Source organism: Monopterus albus, unplaced genomic scaffold (assembly GCF_001952655.1).
Source record: "Monopterus albus unplaced genomic scaffold, M_albus_1.0 scaffold191.1, whole genome shotgun sequence".
NCBI classification, from domain to species: Eukaryota; Metazoa; Chordata; class Actinopteri; order Synbranchiformes; family Synbranchidae; genus Monopterus; species Monopterus albus.
In genome coordinates this window covers 465,979-471,356 of record NW_018128071.1, presented here as the reverse complement: position 1 = coordinate 471,356, position 5,378 = coordinate 465,979, and the positions used below count along the sequence as shown (strand labels likewise).

General features: G+C 41.1%; 1 long non-coding RNA gene across 1 annotated transcript; it reads left to right on the top strand.

Moving 5' to 3' along the window:
• The first annotated feature begins 391 nt into the window (after positions 1–391).
• Positions 392–2,271, top strand: LOC109970158 (uncharacterized). Its single transcript, XR_002276378.1, has 2 exons — positions 392–429; positions 2,180–2,271. It is a non-coding gene; the product is annotated as an uncharacterized LOC109970158 (long non-coding RNA).
• Positions 2,272–5,378: the final 3,107 nt, after the last annotated feature.

The window sequence follows — 5,378 nt, the reverse complement described above, 5'->3', positions numbered from 1 at the left end:
CACCGTCAGGCCATCGGTGAGCATCTATTGGGGCTCATCTTCCTGGTGTGTCCCACATCATTGGCACTATTCAGACCCTGCTGGCAGTTTTTCCAGTGATTCAACATGATGAATAGATGTTGGCCCATTGGGCCTCGTTGGTAAGAGAGACCACTCTGATTGGATGTTTAGCTTAGCGAATCAATGCACAAGAAGAAAACAGTTCAGGGAATACCTCTTCAGGTTTTTGTAGTATCCATGGTTTCACACATTTAGTGTAGTTTCTCCCTCCATGACCTCCTTTCTTTTTCCACAACCAAAAGACCAACAGCAGAGAATGGCAGTGCCATTTCCAATTTTGCATCAGAAATATCCCCAATTATAAGGGGATATTGTATTAGCTACAAATAATCATGTGACGCTTTTCATGAATGGCACCGCCGGTCACAGGTCGGTAATTCATGTAAAATACAGTCTGTTTGATAATAAAATGTGCTTTGGGAGTGTTAGATAGTTGTTCACATTTATAATTTATTATGTTGTGTTAACCGCAGGGCGAGACAAGCTAATACTGATATATTGGAGGAGTGCGTCAGCGTCCCAGGACGGCACACGCACGTCACCAAGGTCGCGCACGTGACAGGTAGGTCATCCCCCACGCAACTAAAAGTGTGTCTGAGTGATACTGACTCAAATCACACACAAACAACACACACACAAACAGCTGTGATCGCTGCATTCATTGTAAATTTGGTGCTGGTCGGTGTGAATTGCACCCTTTGTGGGCTGCTTGGAGAATGGGGGTTAGAGTGTTTGCCTGTCTCTCTCAGCCAGAGAGCTGTGTGAGCCTAGTAGAAGTGAGCAGGAGGGAAAAAATCTTGTAGATGTGGATTTATGAATCCAGACAATTGTACGGGACAAAATGTCCCGCTAACAGAAGTAGTGTATAGTGACCCTAAACAGGTGTTGTGTAATCTAAAAAAAGGTAAAGGGCAAATTTTAACATTGGTGGATCACTGCTAGGTTTTTGCACTGTTTAAGAATAAAACATCTTGGATTATGTGGAGTTACAAATAAAGATGCTGGGGTCTGAGGGACCCCAAACCATAGGGGGCGCAAAGTACATTTAAACAGAGCACAAGGGTTAACAAGAGCTGGATTGTTTATGCTTGTATTTCCTCAGTCTAGGTCATCTTCTTTCCCTTTCTGAATGGCAAATACAGATACTGTCACCTGAAGGTAGGGGGAATCATTTCTGTCACTCAGGTGCAGAATGTACATGCTAGTTGACCATTGGCTGTAGTCTGTGTGGTGTGTTCAAGTGCCACTTTTTCAACCCAATTGGCCCAGACAAAGCGGTCAGTCTCCAGTACTGCTAGTTCTTTCATGTTGGCATGGTGTGTCTGCCCTTTAAAGTTGCCAAATCTATCAAGACAATCACTAAATGTCAGGTCCACTCGGCGCAACCTGCCTCTCTTCCCCTTTCTCTCTCCTGTTATCTCATCCTCCAGGCTCAGCAACACAGCTGAAAGGCATTCACCTGCTAATTCACTCCCGGGTGTAGCGCACAGCTGAAGCTCATCCCCGCTACTTATCCTTCCCTATTTAAAGCACTGGCAGATACTCCTTCGTCGCCAGATCCCTGACAGTTCATAGGGTTATGTAACATATTGACAATCATATGGTGAGGGTGACTATGTTAATGGAGATTCAACATATTGACGGGTGACAATGTCAGCGAGATTAAATTTTTCTTATGTTTGATGCGGGCATACACGTTGGCAATCTTCCCTGCCTTGATTATCTCCGAGGATCTACTCTGTTTGCCTGACGGCGAGTGATGCCATGCTTACCTGACTGTGAGTGCTACCTTGCTCACCAGCCCTGTCCTCTGGTTACTGGTTCCTGCCATGATTACCTCTGGCGATCCTCCTGGTTCCTGATGCTTGCCTGTCTACTTACCTGTCATCCTAGTCCACTGATCCTCCTGGTTACTGTGTCTCTCCTGTCATCTCACCTGCTGCCTGCCACCTTCCTGTCCTCTGGTTCTTGCTGTTCACCTGTCTAGTCACCTGCCCGTCCCGGTCCTCTGATAGGTTGGTAATTCATGTAAAATACAGTCTGTTTGATAATAAAATGTGCTTTGGGACTTTTAGATAGTGGTTCACATTTATAATTTATTATGTTGTGCTTACAGCAGGGCGAGACAAGCTAATACTGATATATTGGAGGAGTGCGTCAGCGTCAGCGTCCCAGGACGGCACACGCACGTCACCGAGGTCGCGCACGTGACACCCCACTGTAACACTAAATTTGCAACATTGCATTCTGATGTTTAGCAGCTGTAGGCTACTATATTTTTTGTGAGCATGCTAGCATTTGCTAATTAGCACTAAGCACAGCACATAGCTCAGCATCATGGGAATGTCATTACTATTACAGGTAGCCTAATTGGTCATAAACAAAACTATGGACAAGTACAAAATTTTAAAAATATTTAACTTTATTGAGAAAGTCTAGAGGTGGAAAGTTTGAAAAATGGATGAGCCGGTGTGTTCGCAGATTGAGCCACACCAGAGACTAAAATTCAGTGCTTCTTTGCCTCGAATTGATAAATTTTTGATTGTTGAACATTTCACGTTATTGTCTACTGGCAGCTGATGAGGAATTCTGTGTCTGTAACATTGTGCTTTTTTCCATTGTTAAGCATACTGGCTGTATTAACTACATGACCATTCAAATGTGCTGTACCAGTAGGGCCTACTAAAGCTCAACTGCCAAACATACAGGATCTGTATTGCAGATTAGGACTGCTGGCATTGCTTCTCCATTTACTGCAATTCACATCCCCAGAGATGCCCCAGTACTCATTAAATTTAATTTTCACAAAACGAGGGCACATACAAGTGGTACATCTCTACCCACTGAAAAGTGAGTGTCATTCCTGAGGACTTTATAAAGTTAACATTAGTGCCAGAGTGTGCAGCAGCTCATAGTGAATTTATTTTCATTTTGTAACTCTTGTAATCTGCATTTTCTTCAGTCACACTGTGAAAAGCATTTTCCATTTCCTGCTGTAATAATGTGGAAGCTCTTTAAGGAGACCCCAAGGTGAGCATGGGAAAGCCTACCTATCATAGCCCAGCCATTATCTTCACACCCATTCATGAGCCATCAGACCCCAGTAAAAATAATTGCTGCACTTCACAGTTCATTGGAGGGAGACAAGCTTTTGTGTCAATTAAAAACTCAGCTGACGACCCAAAGCACTGTCGTATACACTGGAAGGCAGCCCACACATGTATAGACAGAGGTATATACTAAATATTAGTAGGGATGTAATGATACCAACAAGTCATGGTACAATATTGCCACAATAAAAAGTCCACAATACAATATTTATCATGATATTTAAAAAATGAAAAAAAAACCCTTTACTAAATAATAAATATGCATTTTTTTTATTTTATTTTTAACTTAAAGTGCTCACACATTCCATCTTTATTGAAGTTAGGGTAAAGTATAAATAAATAAGTTCTAAGTTTGTCACATCACAGGAAGATGTTATTAACCACCCAGACAAATTTGAACGATTAAAAAGATTGCCAAGTATATAAAATTAGCTTTCAAAATCATGGCAAAATATGGAATATTCTCTGCTCTGAACTGCTGTGTGCATGTCGGGTCAAGACAATAAAACCATGTCAAATCATGAAAATGTACTGCCTGTTCTCATCATGGACTTTTGAGTGATAGGAGTGTGTTCGCTAAAGTTGACTGTTGGCAATAAATATGCTGGAGTGCATAGGTTTTAGATGTAAATTGGAACCTGGAGTGTCTTTACACTTGTAAGACCCAGTTCTTGATACCATGCTAACTCTAAGAGACGAGGCAGTCCAAGTAACTACAAAACAGTGCTGATCTATTCCATGAACACAGGTAAAAATTAACATTACACGCTCAGGTATCTTCCACCTCCAACATGCACGCAGGCAGCTGAAAGATGAAAGACCCTGAACTACAACAGGCCTATACATTTATCTCTTCGGTTGGGCTAGCCCTATACTACACAGGAACGTCAACCATGACGTGTCCCTGGTGCCAGCTTTGCAGCTGACCATAGCAGTAGTCAAAACATGAAGCAAATCAATGTGTGTGTGTCTGTTGATTGTGGTGTGTATCTAAAAACATTCTGAAATGACATCTAGTGACATGTCATGACATTAAACATAAGAAAATATTATGATTACGATTACAGTTATACACATCATAATAATAATAATAATTATCCTGTCTGCTGACAGTCAAACTTTCTATCTAGTTATCCTTGACCATAAGCATCCTGCAAAAACTCATGAGCATGACTAAGCATTTAACAGCCTAAACTAGACATCCTGACTCCACTAAACATTTCTAATACAAGTACCTGACCAATGTCTATCTGACTGAAAATACCTAACACACTGTTTATATAATTAGTATTTAGTATTATTATTAGTAGTAGTATTTAGTATTTAGCTAACACTGAGATTGTGGGAGACACATACCATTGTTAACAGCTCATTAGCTATGGTTTATGGCCTGAGTGCTGCAGTTAGCCAGCTGCCAATAACACAAGCTCCCCGTATTCTGTTAACATAATTAGATAAACTTAAAATATGAAGAGGTATTGACATGCTATCAAATGTTATGGCATGGTATGAGACCTGGAACTAGTCACCAGTGTTTAACAACTAGCATTAACCTAGGCTGCATTTGGCTCACTGCTAAAGCCAGTTAACATTGTGCTAACAGTTAACTTAACCTTGAGAAGAAAAAAAAAGAGAGAGATACTGACATACTGAGACAGTTTGAAACACTTAACACTGCTGGAGTATTATCAGCAAAACTACAGATATATGACAGGGAAGGCTAGGTTTGGCTCACTGTTGAACTGAGTGCTGACAGCCTGCGTCTGTGTTAACATTAGATTAACACTACATTTTGGATCAGCTGAGATAGTAAAGAGATACTAAAATATTGTTTAATGTTTTGAGATGGTATGAGAGTAGTAGTAGTTGTGTAGAGAAGTAACATTGTGGGAATGTAATATTAACAGTTAAATTTGGCTGCTGATAATACAACAAGGCAAGCTCTCGGTTTTCTGGTAAATTTGCTAGATTACGTTTCAGATCATGTGAGAAAGTAAAACGAACCTGATATACTAACAAATGTTATGGGATGTGTCAGGTTTGCCCGGTTGCACCTCCTTTCTCACTCCCCTCACTCTGTTTTCTCTCCCTTTACCTGATTACGCTATCCTCTACACCTGCTTGTCACCAGCTGCACCTGATTAGTTTCTCCCTATTTAGTCCCTGCTCTTCGTTCACTCCCTTGCCAGTTCTTTCTAGCTTTTCTCA